The following is a 20,024-nucleotide window of genomic DNA, read 5'->3' as shown; positions in this document are numbered from 1 at the left end:
GTTTTTGAAGGAATTGCAGTTTCTCTAAGGAAATAGACCCTCACTATGTTATTAACAATGCAAATGGTGGAAGGAGGCTTATGACACTAAAGCCTGACAAAAATACTGTGGTAGAATAATAGATGTCACAGTCCCCCATCCATGATCATCTATGCGTCAGTAATCCTGACAGTGAAGTAATTCCCTGTCTCAGCCAGAAGGCAAGCAGAGAGACACCTCTGCTTGCTGAATACATTACTGAACAACTTTAGACGCAGCTCCTTGTCGCTTCATTGTCATAATTAGAATGAAAAATATACTTTATCACCAAATTAATATGCACTGCCAACCTTCACTTTATGCCAAAATAATCCCCTCTGATAGGAACGTTTTTAAAGTAAGCACCTAAAGAGACAGAGGGAGCCCAAGAGACCACAAATAGCAGATTTGGTAGAAGTAGTAAATTGCATTGAATTTGACTTGCACATTTGAACAAGTAGGCCTATTAAACTGCCTAGATGTTTACAGTATGTTTGCATGGACACATGAAAAACATTCAGCACCATGGACAGTATAGCATCAAAGGACTCGATCGCCAATTCAGCACCACGACCACTGAACAGCGCTGCACGCAGGCAGCTCATAACAAGAGAAGATTCAACACACTGGGATGTCACCACCAAAAAGATGTACACTGAATATAATAGAACACTTTCTGGATGTATCAGAGTGGAGAACATTTGAATGCAAAGAGTAGGGAACTCAACTCACATTAGCTACAATACTTCTGCAGGCACACTGAAAAAGTTGATGCAAAAGTTATTCGCTCACACACCATGAATACCTATTATCCCTTTAATGTCCATGGCGTTATCCTTAACCATGGCAGTACTAATGTACCTGTCAGATCACGAGTAGATGATACGTCACCACCAGTCATTGATAAGGAAGCCAAAACGGATCATCAAGAAGGACAATAACCACCCGAGCCACTACCAGTTCACCCGACTTCCATCCAGAGGGCGAGGTCAGTGCATGTGCATCTGAGCTGGGACAGAGATTTAAAAAGCAGCTTCTATCTCAAGGCCATCAGATTGTTAAACAGCCACCACTAGCACAGAGAGGCAGCTGCCTACCTACAGACTTGATATCATTGGCCACTTTAATAAATGGAACACTAGTCACTTTAATAATGCCACTTTAAGAATGTTTACATATCTCACATTACTCATCTCATATGTATATACTGTATCCTTCACTATCTATTCTTTACCATCTATTGCATCTTAGCCGATCTGTCACTGCTCATCCATATATGTTATGCTTATATATTCTCATCCCATTCCTTTACTAGATTGTGCGTATTAAGTTTTGTTGTGGAATTTATTAGATACTGCTGCACTGTCGGATGTGGATGCATAAGCATTTCGTTACACTCGTAATAACATCTGCTAACCATGTGTATGTGACCAATAAAATTTGATTTGATAAACCATGGCTGCATAAGCTTAACCTGAGTCTCCTCCGGGGACAGCCTTATGCGTGCAGGGCAGGTAAAGTAAAGAGCCGCGACACAGGCGCCAGTCAGCCGCCAGGTTCTCTGCTCCACCACCACCGCTAGTCAGATAGCAAAAACAAACACGATTTGTTAACTAGCACAATTAACCGGAAAGCTAAGCTAGCTGGCTATCACTGAAACAATGAGTAGATTTCTAGCTAGCTTTAGGCTTCAATGCTAACACCCCGAACTCTATTTACAAATATCTTCTTTTTTTCCCATCATCTTTATCTTCATCTTTAAAACACAGCCTAGCTAACGTAGCCTAGCCTTGACATATCTGTACCCCAGACCTACGTTTATTATATTGCTCCTCTACACAGGCGCGTGCTTATTAAGTATTTTTAATCAAATGTCTTACTGTAAGAAAAACAAATAGCTAGCTCCCAAAAAGTACTTGCATGGTCCACAACAGGTTATGGTCTGCCCTATCAGCAGCATTCTCCAATGGACCTTGGGACAACCAGAGGAAATTGGAGTAGCACTGCAGTTAGGAGGACCAGAGATGTTCTCTTGATAAGTGCGTGCATGAATTGGACCATTTTCTTTCCTGCTTAGCATTAAAAATGTAATGACTTTAGTTATGTAGTTAAGTAAAAGTTGTCAAAAATATAAATAAAGTAACCCAAAAAAATTACAGTGCATTTGGAAAGTATTCAGACGCCTTGACTTTTTCCACATTTTGTTACATTACAGCCTTATTCTAAAATGTATTTTTTTTTAAAACCTTCATCAATCTACACACAATACCCCATAATGACAAAGCAAAACCAGGGTTTTAGAAATGTTTTGCAAATGTATTAAAAATAAAAAAAACTGAAATACCTGATACATTTTTAATACATTTGCAAAAATGTCTAAAAACCTGTTTTCGCTTTGTCATTATGGGGTACAGTGTGTAGATTGATGAGGGGGGAAAACGATTTCATCCATTTTGAAATAAGGCTGTAACGCAACAAAATGTGGAAAAAGTCAAGGGGTCTGAAATCTTTCCGAATGCACTGTAAGTAAAAATTCTTTAAAGTACTACTTATCACTGCTGGGTGGCCAACACTGATTTCGTTAGTCACTCTCACTCAGATATCATATTCAAAACTGCAAACATTTCTCTCCACACTATGGCTAAATGAGTAGAATTGCATGAAATAAGCTATAAAATTGAAAAATCTTCAGTCCGCCCTTGGCAAAATGTGTAGAATTGCATCAAAAATGCTTTAAAGCTGCAACATTTTCTCTACGCCCCATGGCAAAATTGCAGGAAATTAACTTTAAAACAACAACCAAAAATCTCTCTGCTGTCAAGAGGGGGGCCACTAAAATATTTTGCTCACAGGGTAAGCAACATAATTTCAGTTAAGGTCCCCAAAAGGCTAGGTGTGGGTATGGATGTGTGTGTGCAGATCTGCTCATAACTGCTGCCCTTCATGATGAGTTCAGATTTTTTGTGACCCCCACCACCATCAATGTTGCCCATCTCTGGGATAGGCCTACCTGATACATCAATTGAATCACCGAACTGAGTCACACAGATGTGAGCCCACTGCCCCATTTACCTGAGGTAACAAATTATATATACAGTTGAAGTCGGAAGATTACATACACTTAGGTTGGAGTCATTAAAAACTCGTTTTTCAACCACTCCACAAATTTCTTGTTAATAAACTATAGTTTTGGCAAGTCGGTTAGGACATCTACTTTGTGCATGACACAAGTAATTTTTCCAACAATTGTTTCCCTACAGATTATTTCACTGTATCACAATTCCAGTGGGTCAGAAGTTTACATACACTAAGTTGACTGTGTCTCTAAACAGCTTGGAAAATTCCAGAAAATGCTGTCATGGCTTTAGAAGCTTCTGATAGGCTAATTGACATAATTTGAGTCAATTGGAAGTGTAACTGTGGATGTATTTCAAGGCCTACCTTCAAACTCAGTGTCTCTTTGCTTGACATCATGGGAAAATCAAAAGAAATCGGCCAAGACCTCAGAAAAAAATTGTAGACCTCCACAAATCTGGTTCATCCTTGTGAGTAATTTCCAAACGCCTGAAGGTACTACGTTCATCTGTACAAACAATAATATGCAAGTATAAACACCATGGGACCAGGCAGCCGTCATACCGCTCAGGAAGGAGACGCGTTCTGTCTCCTAGAGATGAACGTACTTTGGTGCGAAAAGTGCAAATCAATCCCAGAACAACAGCAAAGGACCTTGTGAAAATGCTGGCGGAAACAGGTACAAAAGTATCTATATCCACAGTAAAACGAGTCCTATATCGACATAACCTGAAAGGCCGCTCAGCAAGGAAGAAGCCACTGCTACAAAACCACCATAAAAATGCCAGACTATGGTTTGCAACTGCACATGGGGACAAAGATTGCACTTTTTGGAGAAATGATCTCTGCTCTGATGAAACAAAAATAGAACTGTTTGACCATAATGACCATCGTGAAGCACGGGGGTGGCAGCATCATGTTGTGGGGGTGCTTTGGTGCAGGAGGGACTGGTGCACTTCAAAATAGATGGCATCATAAGGGAGGAAAAGTATGTACTAATTGAGTGTATGTAAACTTCTGACCCACTGGGAATGTGATGAAAGAAATAAAAGCTGAAATCACTCTACTATTATTCTGACATTTCACATTCTTAAAATAAAGTGGTGATCCTAACTGACCTAAGACAGGGAATTTCACTAGGATTAAAAGTCAGGAATTGTGAAAAACTGAGTTTAAATGTATTTGGCTAAGTTGTATGTAAACTTCCGACTTCAACTGTATATTTGGGTAAAAGAGGAGTGCCATCAACCAACCATTAGCCTCGAGTGCAAGGCTGTTGTTTTTGGCTGTTGCCGTTGCTGATCTACATGTGTAAAGGCCCAACCTTTAAAAGCATCAATAGGATAAACTGACAAATTAGACAGGCATGTCAGTCTGTTAGCGCTTCATCAAATGTCGAACCAGATTTCTATAGCGTCTTTGTCTCTGTCGTTACGCACAATCAGCTGTTGATGATCGGAATTTGCCACCATTAAGGCAACCACATACAGTCAGTCAGTCGGTCGTTGTTACCTGTTGATGATCGAGGCCAGGCAAGCCTCATGTGGAATCAACAATTTATTGATCATAGGAAACAAACCAAAAGTAGCCTAGAGCATAACATTTATTTCTTGTCTTTATGTGAAACAAACAAACCACATCCATCAAACCACATCCATTTATAGCATAGATATTCTTTACTAAAATACAGACACCAATCACCCAGCACCTCCCTTATCAGTCTCTGCAGAGTGATTAGTGGCTATCATATTTGGATAAAGCCACTTTGGTTGCCATGTATGACTGAAGGAAAAAAGTTATTTTAACCTATATTTAGGTATGTTCTTTCTGTGTGGTCAAAATCATTTTCCTTGTAATAATCATCAGGCTCCATAAAATGTGAAGATTGAAGATGTTTATAACAGAGGTGTTTAGGGAAATTGAGAAAGAAAGGGTAGAGCAAAACTAGGTTGTCCTGTAGTTTGCTCAATATGCTGAGAATGGGGACCATTTCTCCCTGTCTTTTTTGTATCTTCTAACCTGATTTTGAGCTTGTAAATCAATGATGGACTACTCTGTACAAGTCAGAGGAGGAAGCACAATGCATTACAAGGGAGCCCATACACCGGGCCAGCTTAAGAATGTTGACAAACCAGGTAAACCTAAAGTCAAACATAGCCGACCGCCTTATCGGATTTAGAGCCTTTTGAAAGAAGCTATACGCCACGGTCATCCGAGCCCCCTTTAAACCTGGTGAGGTGTTAAAGAATGACTGAACGAAGCTGTATTTGTCTTGCTTTCCCTAACGGGGGTGTTGATACAGTCAATCAAGCTGAAAAAGGCTCTAAATTGTTAAATGATGGAGAAAGAAGAGATTAGCATCTCCACTAATATATGCACAGTGTAACATACAGCCGATGATAATTAGTCAGCATCTTCTCAGATCAAATCATATGTTCACTTGTGTAGAATGTAGATGGTGCAGATTCATTTGAACAGTTCTACAAATCTGTTCATAAAATTGACTAAAATAGTCAAGTGTTTTGTTCACTTTAGGCATTAAAACATGGTTGTGAGGGAAGTGTAACCACATAATGCTAGGGAGTAAAGTATATACTGTACTTTCCCAATATTTTATAGCTGCATAGCTAGATCCCTTGTTCTATATGTCCAGCTACATCTATGTATAGGTTCAAATGCGGGCTACTGCGCAATAATATACTGTACCTTTCAATGATTCTGAAATGAGGTGTACATGCGTCCTTAAATGTCTGACAAGTGTCCGCGTTCCAAAGTTGAAGGGTTACCCTAATAAATAAATTGCCCTATTGAACTGCTAATAATCCCACTACTATCATAAATGAGTCTGATCCCTCAGTAAATTGAGCCCTTGGTGAGGTGGAGTGGTGTCAGCACCTAAAGAACTCAGAGATGGTTCTGTCTAATCAGTCTTACACACACACACACACACACACACACCCTTCTTCACTCTCAGCTCAGCTATCTCTTCAATGTGATGTCACTCTTAATCCACGCTTGGTTATCCGCTGGGCTGCAGTGCTGGCAGAGGGATATGAGGGAGGGGGGGGCTTCGTTCAGGCACACCAGGAAGCATTCCTTCTAAACTGCCTGTTCCATTACCCTCACAAATCCCAGCACATAGAAAAGGGGGATTTACGGCAGACCGTATAGATGCACAGATGAATGGTAGTGTAATTAAAATACACACAGATTCCAGTGATCTTCCAAACAACAGGGTTGTCAACAGAGGAATTCTCCAAGGGGATCGTTGGACAATGCAGAACTGCTGCCACTCTGTATTTTCCCATTTTCTAGCTTGAAACATGTTTCATTAGTTATTTGGAATGTCTCTCTTGGCTAGGAAACCCAAATTGGCCCACCACACCACAACTATTCACCTCTATTTGTCTCATGTTGCATTTATGATATTTGTATACAGACCATGCTAGGCTGTTAGTGTAGCTACAAATTCGACAGTGTGTACAAAGTACAGAGGCATGTCTGTACAGTATGTGGCAGGTTGGCAGGCCACATTAGTGACATAGAGAACTCATCCCAGAGCCTGAGGGATTATGCAGCATCCCCAACGCTTGCTGAAAATGCAATGCGTTTTTATTGACAGCTTGTCCAAAGATGCCCCGGTTACATATTAGCAAAACATTGCTACTCTGTAATGGCTGTGGTATTACATTCATTATCTTTGTATGTGTGTGTAGAGAGAAAGTTAATGTATTAGCAAGGGGAATTTGTCAAGTGCAGTGATAGGGTAAGGGCATCCACTTTAAATGGTAGTGGTGGTTACGGGTCCTAGATAAAGTAGGCTAGAGCTTGTGGGTTAGTGCCTGGCATCTGAACTAGAATTCAGTTTTTTTGTCTATCTTGTTACAGCACTATTCTCCTGTACAGTATGTTCATTGGGCACGTTGTAAGCTGCTCTAAAGTCTCACTAGGATGGAGTAATCAATGGCCTCTATGTGACAAAGACCCATATGTTGAAAATGGGAAAGAGCACTCTTGATAGTATTGCATGAGTACTTGGTCATGTTGTTTTTTCAGGACAATCTGATGACACTGGTGCTCTCCCCACCCTTGTCAGAGTGTAGCCCATCATTAATATCCACAATGTACACTACTGTTCAAAAGTTTGGGGTCACTTAGAAATGTCATTGTTTTTGAAAGAAAAGTACATTAGAGTGTCTTGTTTGAGAAATAGACGCCTCACAAGTCCTCAGCTGGCAGCTTCATTAAATAGTACCTGCAAAACACCAGTCTCAACGTCAACAGTGAAGAGGTGACTCCGGGATGCTGGCATTCTAGGCAGAGTTCCTCTGTCCAGTGGCTGTGTTCTTTTGCCCATCTTAATCTTTTCTTTTTATTGGCCAGTCTGAGATATGGCTTTTTCTTTGCAACTCTGCCTAGAAGGCCAGCATCCTGGAGTCGCCTCTTCACTGTTGACGTTCAGACTGGTGTTTTGCAGGTACTATTTAATGAAGCTGCCAGTTGAGGACTAGTGAGGCTTCTGTTTCTCAAACTAGACACTCTAATGTACTTGTCCTCTTGCTCAGTTGTGCACCGGGGCCTCCCACTCCTCTTTCTATTCTGGTTAGAGACAGTTTGTGCTGTTCTGTGAAGGGAGTAGTACACAGCATTGTACGAGATCTTAAGTTTCTTGGAAATTTCTCGCATGGAACAGCCTTCATTTCTCAGAACAAGAATAGACTGACAAGTTTCAAAAGAAAGTTATTTGTTTCTGGCCATTTTGAGCCTGTAATCGAACCCACAAATGCTGATGCTCCAGATACTAAACTAGTCTAAAGAAGGCACAGTTTTCAGCTGTGCTAACATAATTGCAAAAGGGTTTTCTAATGATCAAATTAGCCTTTAAAATTATAAACTTGGATTAGTTAACACAATGTGCCATTGGAACACAGGAGTGATGGTTGCTGATAATGGGCCAATATACGCCAATATAGATATTCCATAAAGAATCTTCCGTTTCCAGCTATAATAGTCATTTACAACATGAATAATGTCTACACTGCATTTCTGATCAATTTGACGTTATTTTAATGGACAAAAAATAATAATATTTCAAAAACAAGGACATTTCTAAGTGACCCCAAACTTTTGAAAGGTAGTGTATATGTCTTACATGGTCAAATACCCATACAGAGCTTATAAACTACACACTCATACAGACAAATGGCTACTCAAAGAGATCTATTTGATCAGACTTCCCTCCTCTTACTGTGATTTACTATACATCTGTTTTAATCTTACCTTAAGCATCCTGCAAACCCTGTGTAATCCACTAAAGCCTCTGTGAAATATGCTTCACAGTCCTAATAGAATTGTTCATCCTCCCACCAAACAGTTGCACACACAGACTAAGTGATACTGTCTACAAGTACAGGCCGACTGCCAGGAATCAGACATGGTGTATATCCATAGAGATCCAGAGATTCATATACTGCCAGAATTCAGACACGGTGTATATCCATAGAGATCCAGAGATTCATATACTGCCAGAATTCAGACATGGTGTATATCCATAGAGATACAGAGATTCATATACTGCCAGGAATCAGACACAGTGTATATCCATAGAGATCCAGAGATTCATATACTGCCAGAATTCAGACATGGTGTATATTCATAGAGATCCAGAGATTCATATACTGCCAGGAATCAGACACAGTGTATATCCATAGAGATCCAGAGATTCATATACTGCCAGAATTCAGACATGGTGTATATTCATAGAGATCCAGAGATTCATATACTGCCAGGATCCAGACACCGTGTATATCCATAGAGATCCAGAGATTCATATACTGCCAGGATCCAGACATGGTGTATATTCATAGAGATCCAGAGATTCATATACTGCCAGGATCCAGACACTGTGTATATCCATAGAGATCCAGAGATTCATATACTGCCAGAATTCAGACATGGTGTATATTCATAGAGATCCAGAGATTCCTATACTGCCAGGATCCAGACACTGTGTATATCCATAGAGATCCAGAGATTCATATACTGCCAGGATTCAGACACTGTGTATATCCATAGAGATACAGAGATTCATATACTGCCAGGATTCAGACACTGTGTATATCCATAGAGATACAGAGATTCATATACTGCCAGGATTCAGACATGGTGTATATTCATAGAGATCCAGAGATTTATATACTGCCAGGATCCAGACACTGTGTATATCCATAGAGATCCAGAGATTCATATACTGCCAGGATCCAGACATGGTGTATATTCATAGAGATCCAGAGATTAATATACTGCCAGGATCCAGACACTGTGTATATCCATAGAGATCCAGAGATTCATATACTGCCAGGATCCAGACACTGTGTATATCCATAGAGATCCAGAGATTCATATACTGCCAGAATTCAGACATGGTGTATATTCATAGAGATCCAGAGATTCCTATACTGCCAGGATCCAGACACTCTGTATATCCATAGAGATCCAGAGATTCATATACTGCCAGGATTCAGACACTGTGTATATCCATAGAGATACAGAGATTCATATACTGCCAGGATTCAGACACTGTGTATATCCATAGAGATCCAGAGATTCATATAATGCCAGGATTCAGACACTGTGTAGATCCATGGAGATCAAATGCAAACAAGCAGAAAGTCAGCCTCATACAAAAGCTGCACAGGGATGTATCGCTACACCAGAGAAACTCATCTTCTATGTCCAGAGGTGATAGCTAGGTCTACTGTATACTGAGTCTTTCTTTGTGCGTTCTGATAGGTGGTCTAAACACTGCAGGTGGCAAAGCCATTTCAGACGTGAGGATTCTCACAGATCCTGTTGTGATTCAAAAAGCAAATTAGGTACCACTCTCAACCTAAGTCTGTTTACAGGGGACACAAATACACACAGGTCTCAACACACTTGTGTATCAACTGAATGACAAGGATGTTGTAAACTAAAGCCAGCTGTTTTACCTTTGCACCATGTGGTTTACAAAATGTTTCTAAACTACACCGCAAGATGGAAAGGATAAGACAAATGATAATCAACATTTTGCACAATGGAACACAATGGGGTTGGGAGAACAGAGGACAACAAAGTGAGCCCTTGTTCCAATCGCCCAGAGCAGTACACTTAACGGAGACCAATTAAAATGTGAGGATTCAATTTTGCAAAACAACAGGAACCTGAAGATAAATCTTGTATCTCAGTTTGCAGTGAAGGCCACTCCCTTACTTTGGTTTCTATCATGTTTGTTGTGGCATTTCAGAAAAGCAGCTGGCTACTGACAGAGTTGGTCCAAACTACCCCTCCAAAATGGCACTAATCCTACTACACAATGCAGTTAGACGGGGAGAGGGAGAGAAGGGTGAGGAGAGAGAGAGAGAACAGGGCTGAGAGTATGAGAATAAAGGAAATAAGATGGTCTAGGACTGCGGTGTGGAGAATTTAGAAATAACAGGAGGGAGAGAGAGACTGAATGTCACAGTATGACTTCCATGTGGGAGCAATCCACTTACTTAAACTGATAAAGATTTAATTAACACACAACTCTGCAATTACTATGTAATTAAAGTAATTTGTCCCCTTGTTGGGATGAGTAGACTATATGCCACAGCTGCCACAAAATAGGAAATTGCAGAAGGTGGGAGTGACAGAGAAAAGAAAGAAGTGTGGGGGTGTAAAATCAGAACAATAAAGGCCATCTGCCCCCAAACAAATTTAGTTGATGACAAAAATACACATTCAGAGTAGGCCTATGCAAAATAACAGCGAAAAGGTCATAATCAAAGTCAAGGTCTTCTTAATGAGGTTGGGTCTGTTTTACGTTCCAATAGGCATATGCTGTATAGGGGAGAGTGGGGACAATTTTAATGACAAATGTGACATTTACATGTTTTTATTTATTTATTTATCCTTTATTTAACTAGGCAAGTCAGTTAAGAACAAATGATTATTTACAATGACGGCCTACACCGGCCAAACCAGGACGACGCTGGGCCAATTGTGCGCCGCCCTATGAGACTCCCAATCACGGCCGGTTGTGATACAGCCTGGAATCAAACCAGGGTGTCTGTAGTGACGCCTCTAGCACTGAGATGCAGTGGCTTAGAACGCTGCGCCACTCGGGTGCCCTACACTACATGACCAAAACATCTCATTCCAAAACCATGGGCATTAATACAGAATTGGTCCACCCTTTGCTGCTATAATAGCCTCCACTCTCCTGGGAAGGCTTTCCACTAGATGTTGGAGCATTGCTGCGGGGACGTGCTTCCATTCAGTCACAAGAGCATTAGTGAGGTTGGGCACTGATGTTGGCTGATTAGACCTGGCTTGCAGTCGGCGTTCCAATTCATCCCAAAGGTCTTCGATGGGTTGAGGTCAGGGCTCTGTGCAGGCCAGTCAAGTTCTTCCACATTGATCTCAACAAACCATTTCTGTATGGACCTTGCTTTGTGCACAGGGGCATTGTCATGCTGAAACAGGATAGGGCCTTACCCAAACTGTTGCCACAAAGTTGGAAGCACAGAATCATATAGAATGTCATTGTATTCTGTAGCGTTAAGATGTCTCTTCACTGGAACTAAGGGGCCTAGCCTGAACCATGAAAAACAGCCCCAGACCATGTGTTGCAACCGAGGACAGATTATTTTTACGCGCTACATGCTTCAGCACTCAGCAGTCTCGTTCTGTGTGCTTGTGTGGCCTACCACTTAGTGGCTGAGCCGTTGTTGCTCTTAGACGTTTCCACTTCACAATAACAGTGCTTACAGTTGACCAGCGCAGCTCTAACAGGGCAGACATTTGATGAATGGAGTTGTTGGAAATGTGGCATCCTATTGACAGGGCCACGTTGAAAGTCACTGAACTCTTCAGTACGGGCCATTCTACTGCCAATGTGTGTCTATGGAGATTGCATGGCTGTGTGCTCGATTTATACACCTGTCAGCAATGGGTGTGGCTGAAATAGCCAAATCCACTAATATGAAGGGGTGTCCACATAGTAATGTAAATATGTGACTCACCACCTGGATTCGGTCTTATGTAGCACAATTTGAAATTGTTTTTTTTAAATTGGTAAAAGGTTGAGAGTCAGAGCTACAAAATGTTATATCATACACTTCATTTTTGAGGAACAATGGGAAAGTAAATCTGCTTTGAAAGTTGATAAACTTGTAAACTTAATTTTGAGAAAAGGGCCTTTCACTGTTTTGGTAGCCACTGGAGAGCTCTCCTTTGTCTACACCCATTCAGCATTGTTCACACACTCTCATCTCTTTAAGGATTCACATGTGAGGTCATGTGCTAAACAGTGAGTAGTATAGTAAAGATTAAGACTAAAAGTGGTAGTAGCCTTCAATAAGGAAAAATACCAGGTAAACAGAAAGTGTCCAGATAAAAATATTTTATAAATATTAGATGACTCTTACCCAGACACACTTGTCTAAATTGATGGGTCATGTGAAAGAAACGCTAGAACCCCCATCCACATCCAGTGGTGGAAAAAGTACTAAATTCTCATACTTAGTAAAGATACCTTAATAGAAAATGACTGAAGTAAAAGTCACCCAGTAAAATACTACATGAGTAAAAGTATTTGGTTTTAAAAACGTGATATATGTATATATATATTTATTTTTTTTAAGTTAAAACGGCTCTCCTGTGAAGTCATGACTTGCGACATACGCCTAGTTTCCTGAAACGCGTCACATATAGTGTATTAAAAACATATAGTTTATTAAAAACCAATAGAATCGTAGAGCAATACTGTCACATGTAATATTCAAACTAGACCTAGAGTAGGCTATGCCTATTTTATGAGACGCTGGGATCCTACTGTTACATATATCAAGGAAAATAAAGGTTGGGATTTCAGGAAAAAAAAAACCCATTAAAATACCTTTTCTACCCCTCTCTTATTTGCAGAGGTGCTCAACCATGGGGCCCCGGGAAGCGTGGACGGCTGCTGGGCTGGCTGGCTGCTGACTGGTGCGTATTTCGAGGTAAATATAACTTTGGTTGAATACCGGGTGTTGATAATTAATGAGACGTTTTCCGCAGCAAACAGTGACTAATTGCGCAACACGGATATAGCGAAGAATTAATAACATTCATCCAACGCTTGCCACGATCCCCTACCGGTTCAATTTGCCAGGAGATTAAAACGACTGCCAAATTTACTCAATTAAAAAGCAGGGAAACAAACGTTTGTCTTGTTGTGTTTGTGCGTGAGTTGGTGTGCGTGTGTTGTTACTTCATTTTTTTAAAGCGAGGGGGGAGAACCCTATCTCTTATTTACAGACGATGATCTGCATATCATTTGCCTCGGCCGCATGCTGGGAGAGGTAAATATCACAGCCTCCAACTCGCCGGCTAAGGTGTCCTATTGATAGCTTGGCGTGCAGCCTCTAGCCACCTGTGGCATTTCGCATGCCAGTTCACCGGGTCTTGGACAGAAAATAGATCAGGAGACAAAGAGACATGAGGGTGGTTACACCATTCAGACACAGCAAGTGAGATGGCGTCTCCAGCAAGGATAATAAGGTTTACAGGACAACATAGCTGCATGGCGACATTGCATTATACTCTGCCGCTCACCATACATACCCCATGGCCATCTATTCTAAACCATTTTCAAGTTGGCTAAAACCTAGCATTTATCCCACTCTCCCCTACTATTTGATTATTATCCACCACTATCATGCTATTATTTTATATTTTTTACTTATCTAAATATGTAGGCCTATGTGGCATCAATACATTTTATTTAGACTCACACTTTCTGTAAGATGGATATTGATGTAATTTTTGTGGTTTTGTAATGGACTGCAAATGATAATTAATGATATCCCCACTCTCTTCCCCAACCTGGACTCAGGGGTAGATGTAACATAGTAAATGTAAATCCAGGACACTCCCACTTAGTATGATATGTTACGTTTGATATGGTGTGTATTCATTTGTGACGGTCGTCCATCATCCATTTATTATACGTTACAAATTACAGTTTGAATAGTATGTTACGACTTTACAAAACATATACAGTACCAGTCAAAAGTTTGGACAAACATACTCATTCAATTTGGACTCATCAGACCAAAGGACAGATTTCCACCGGTCTAATGTCCATTTCTCATGTTTCTTGGCCCAAGCAAGTCTCTTCTTATTATTGGTGTCATTTAGTAGTGGTTTCTTTGTAGCAATTCGACCATGAAGGCCTGATTCACACAGTCTCCTCTGAACAGTTGATGTTGAGATGTGTCTGTTACTTGAACTGTGTGAAGCATTTATTTGGGCTGCAATCTGAGGCTGGTAACTCTAATGAATTTATCCTCTGCAGCAGAGGTAACTCTGGGTCTTCCATTCCTGTGGTGGTCCTCATGAGAGCCAGTTTCATCATAGCGCTTGATGGTTTTTGTGATTGCACTTGAAGAAACGTTCAAAGTTGTTGACATATTCCAGATTGACTGACCTTCATGTCTTAAAGTAATGATGGACTCTCTTTGCTTATTTGAGCTGTTCTTGCCATAATATAGACTTGGTATTTTACCAAATAGGGCTATCTTCTATATACCACCACTACCTTGTCACAACAACTGATTGAGTCAAACACATTAAGAAGGAAAGTAATTCCACAAATTAACTTTTAACAAGGCACATCTGTTAATTGAAATGCATTCCAGGTGACTACCTCATGAAGCTGGTTGACAGAATGCCAAGTGTACAAGCTGTCATCAAGGCAAAGGGTGGTGAAGAATCTCAAATATAAAATATATGTTATGTTTAACACTTTTTTGGTTACTACATGAATCCATGTGCAATTTCATAGTTTTGATGTCTTCACTATTATTCTACAATGTATGTGTCCAAACATTTAACTTGTACTGTATGTTATTGGTTCCAGTTTGTTGTGTCTAATTTTAGCTAGGTGGCTAGGTAGCTAACACCAACGTTATCTAAGTGGCCAACACTTCCACCTCGACCACCCATCCCCCTACTTTCATTTTTGCCTTAAGTAACCTTCTGTCTAATGTAACCATACCAAACGTAACATATCAAGCAAATTTGAGTGTCTCGGATTTACATTTACTAATGTTACGTTTAGTCTATAAGACCAGGCTGTCTTCCCAATATAATTTACCCACCATTCAGAGGTTGACATCTTCTGATCTCCTCTTAAAACTGCCCCACCATCCTCACCCACTGCCAGCTTCCCATCTAAACACCTGTCCAACAGCTGTTAAAACACACATGTATCCCTACTCATCAAACACTGTTCACCTGATCACTTCAAAAGATGCTTTAATACAACATGAAAGGGAGGGGTGATGTAGTCAAGGTTATCAGAAGGAAGAGGACACAGACTCGGTTGTCTGTTCTGGTTTCAATCTGCTTCCTTGGGTGCCTGCATCTCTCCTTTTGTGGGCACCTGAATCTCAGACTGATAGGATGTGACATATCCTGTCTCCGTCTTTGATCCTGCAGGTACGGGCCTCTTGTGAAGACAGGCATCCTGACTGAGTCTGTCAGTGGGCTGAAATAATCACACACATTGTATCGGTCTACCTTTCTGTTTGTGGTGTACTCTTGACGTACCGCTCAGCAACGCCACACAAACCGTGAAGCCTCTACAGCACAGAGGCACTAAGCTCCACACTTCCAGAGACCAAAGCGGCTGTCAGTCTACTAATGGCTTATGTCCATCTTGATGGTTAATGCTTCAACATTGTATCATCACTCCCACCAAAACTTCTGCTGTATTACTAGCTTAAGACTAAAGCAATACTGTTTAGGAGGATACATGGTAGAGACATTTAGTGTACACAAAAAAGGAATACTTTCTTGGCAAATGGCAAAAAAACAATGTGCTGCTTTAATCTATAATGTTAATATGCACAAGTTATTGTTAAAATGGACTATATGAATTAAGGGCAGTTCTAATTCACTGCTTGTTTTCAACATTTTCTTTCCTATGTCAAGGGCTGATGAAATTAAACTGTTTATATCACTCTTTTACCAATAGTAAATGTATAATAAAGTCTATATAAAACAGCTCATTCACATTTAGAAACTGTCACTGTTTAAGTCTCATTCATTTGCATAACCCTGCCCCGCTTAAAGCAGGAAAGCCAACCAGTGATCTCCCAAATTAGCATTCTGTCACCTTCAGTGTCTCCTCTGTCATTCAGAAAAACAGGCGAGGGTGCAAACACATGAACCCCCTCACATCCACAGGAGTAATGTTAATTAGGAGGCATGGCATCCCACTGCTCTATCCTCCTCCTCAAACTGACTAAATGACATGTTATGTATTTAAATCCTTTCATGCGCCCTTAGTTTAGAGGGGAGCAAGTTAAATGTGTTTGAGGGAAAATGTCACCGTCATTGTACAATGTTTCTACATGAATACAATTATTCTACAATGTCAAGAAAACTCAATGACATGACTTGGGTCCATGATTTGCACTGGTATAGCTAGCTTCTATAAATTGCATCATGAGGAATGCCAAGGAATTATACATTACCTCCCCAGCCCATGTGACCTTGTACTTTTCACATATTAATATCGTCAATTTAGGAAAAAGCATGACATCTATATTCAATCTTGATGTGCCGTCTATCATAAATATTATTCATCATTTGTTGTAAATGTATTCCTTCTCTTTTATCTGTGTCATCCACTGCTGCCATGGGTTGTGGGTCCAATAGTTCTAATGGACATCATTCGCTCCTTACAGGACTCTGGGTAGCGCCATATCCATAGTTGGGGGAATAGTGTCCTCTAGTGGTTGGTAAGGTGACCTGCACAAACAGAGGAAACAAAGGGTCAGGAAATGTTCCTATTATTCTTTTTTTTCAGTTAAAAATGAGGCCTATACTAACTTGCTATGACCATTTTGAAACAACGATAGTATCAGGAACTGTTGCTGATGTGTTCTGTATGGTAAAATAATGTCGCTGATGAGATATGACACGTACAAAGAAAGCTGCAATCTTTTTTTCTCCATCTTATCTCAAATTGTAACTCTTTTATAGAGCCAACTTTATTTACATATGCTTGTATGAAGATTGGGAATGATGCAACATGTTAGCAACTATGAAGAAAGCCTCCGTGAGATGCAGTAATGCCTGTTATCCTGTGGAGGAGCCAGAGAATCCCAGCCAGGTCACTTCAGGCTAGTCGTCAAAAATAAACCTTGGGACTGCTGTCACTCAGAACTGGAATCTTCTTCCCACAGTGTTTTAACATGGTCACCATTCTGCAGAGCCTGTCTTAACTTACATGTGCTCCTGAGTATTATCTTTCAAAAAGGCTTTAGTAGCCTAAATGTGAGCCTTACCTTTTACAATTGAAGTGATTTTGATCATAGATATAGGCAATGGGCATCTAATAACCTTTACACACGATTATCAGTTGGCTCATACTGTTGTAGAAATACTAACGTATACTTGCCTGGCAGGGGAGATCCAGTGAGGCTCGGCCATTGCACTCCTACAATGCTGGCCCCCCCTGCGAATTTCCCAAATGTGGGAATCACAACTGCATAATTTGTGGTAGTTGGGGACTGCTTGCGTCTAGCCTGGCTGATGCAACTCACGTGATACACAGCAAATACACAGTGTTGGAGTTTGGTGTCAGCCAGACTAGACTGTGTCTGAGCTCTCCCCTGGAGAGAAAAAAATACTAACGTGTAGTGAGATCCTACACCGAACTGAAACCAAACAAAGACAAGCAACATTGTTTTAAACGAATGTTTTATTTTTGCAAGTAGGCTTTGGGAGCGTCAGTGCAGGCTATGACCTGGTTACAGAGTTCAGAGACAGGTCCTTGAGTGAACAACAGGACCCCTCCACCATTGCAGCATGAAGATGCTTGGGGATGGGGTGCTGCATTTCTTTGGAGACGTGCTACATCGGTCCACTATTTCAGGACTCTTAAAAGGACCAGTGCACTACTTTAGTGAGACATTTTGTTAGTTTTTTGTTGCGTTCTGATTTTTCAGGGGGTGCTACAGCACCCTCACTTTCCACAGCTATGCCTCCCAAGTATTCAGGGAGAAATGTTTGTGCTACATTACAGCTGTTCCAGAGCAGGGTTTTTATCTGTGTACTGTCAGCACTGACTGGGCACAGTAGGGGGAATACTAGTGTAAGATACCCTTCCTTTACACTGCTACTTAGCACCTGTTATGTCACCATATCTGTCCTACTGTTAGCTTCATACTACCAAGGTCATGTCTTTACCCTCCAGACTGGAGGGGGAACCTCTGCAGTCCACCAACAAAGGAGAGGACACACCACTTCTGTACTGTATTTGAGCCCATGTGCATTTTAGAGACACACGTGACATGTCACTATATTATTTGGCTTCTCAGTGTAGCTGAAAAGAATAGCTCTCTTCCAACATATTCATTACTTATGCAACTTGAACATAGCTACAGTAAGAACACTTGCCATCTCAGGATCATGATGCGCACAATCCTTACCCATTAATACGGTGGTGGTTTGTATACAGTACCAGTCAAAAGGTTAGAGACACCTACTCATGCCAGGATTTCTTTATTTTAACTATTTTCTACATTGCAGAATAATAGTGAAAACATCAAAACTATGAAAGAACACATGGAATCATGTAACCAAAAGTGTTAAAACCAAAATATTTTATTTTTGAGATTCTTCAAAGCAGCCACCCTTTGTCTTGACAGCTTTGCAAACTCTTGGCATTCTCTCAACCAGCTTCATGAGGTAGTCACCTGGAATGCATTTCAATGAACATGTGTGCCTTGTTAAAAGTGAAATTACTTTTTCTTAATGCGTTTGAACCAATCAATTGTGTTGTGACAAGGTACGGGCGGTATACAGAAGATAGCCCTATTTGGTAAAATACCAAGTCCATATTCTGGCAAGAACAGCTCAAATAAGCAAAAGAGAAACGACAGTCCATCATTACTTTAAGACACGGTCAGTCAATGCGGAAAATTAAGAACTTTGAACGTTTCTTCAAGTGCAGTCGCAAAAACCATCAAGCGCCATGATGAAACTGGCTCTCATGAGGACCGCAACAGGAAAGGAAGACCCCGTTACCTCTGCTGCAGAGGATAAGTCCATTGGAGTTAACTGCACCTCAGATTGCAGCCCAAATAAATGCTTCACAGAGTTCAAGTAACAGACACATCTCAATATCAACTGATGAGGAGACTGTGTGAATCAGGCCTTCATGGTTGAATTGCTGCAAAGAAACCACTACTAAAGGACACCAATAAGAAGAAGAGACTTGCTTGGGCCAAGAAATACGCGCAATGGACATTAGACCAGTGGAAATCTGTCCTTTGGTCTGACGAGTTCAAATTGGAGATTTTGGTTCTAACCTCTGTGTCTTTGTGAGACGCAGAGTAGTTGAACGGATGATCTCCGCATGTGTGGTTCCCACCGTGAAGCATGGAGGAGGTGTGATGGTGCTTAGCTGGTGACACGGTCTGATTTATTTAGAATTCAAGGCACACTTAACCAACATGGCTACCACAGAATTTTGCAGCGATACGCCATCCCATCTGGTTTACGCTTAGTGGGACTATCATTTGTTTTTATTTGACCAAGAAGGAGAGTGATGCATCAGATGACCTACACAATTCCCCAACCCAATTGAGATGGTTTGGGATGAGTTGGACTGCAGAGTGAAGGAAAAGCAGCCAACAAGTGCTCAGAATATGTGGGAACTCCTTCAAGACTGTTGGAAAAGCATTCCAGGTGAAGCTGTTAGAAAGAATGCCAAGAGTGTGCAAAGCTATCATCAAGGCAGTGTGGCTACTTTGAAGAATCTAAAATATATTTAGATTTCTTTAATACTTTTTTGGTTTCTACAGGATTCCATGTGTTATTTAATAGTTTGATGTCTTCACTATTATTCTGGA

At 40.7% G+C, this 20,024-nt stretch overlaps 1 pseudogene; it reads left to right on the top strand.

Annotated features, from left to right (window-relative positions):
• The first annotated feature begins 17,558 nt into the window (after positions 1-17,558).
• On the top strand, positions 17,559-17,698 carry LOC115162760 (uncharacterized; annotated as a pseudogene).
• The last annotated feature ends 2,326 nt before the right edge of the window (positions 17,699-20,024 follow it).

This window comes from Salmo trutta, chromosome 25 (genome assembly GCF_901001165.1).
Source record: "Salmo trutta chromosome 25, fSalTru1.1, whole genome shotgun sequence".
In the NCBI taxonomy this organism is placed as follows: Eukaryota; Metazoa; Chordata; class Actinopteri; order Salmoniformes; family Salmonidae; genus Salmo; species Salmo trutta.
Note: the sequence above shows the minus strand (reverse complement) of the source record. Positions and strands in the feature narration are given on the sequence as shown.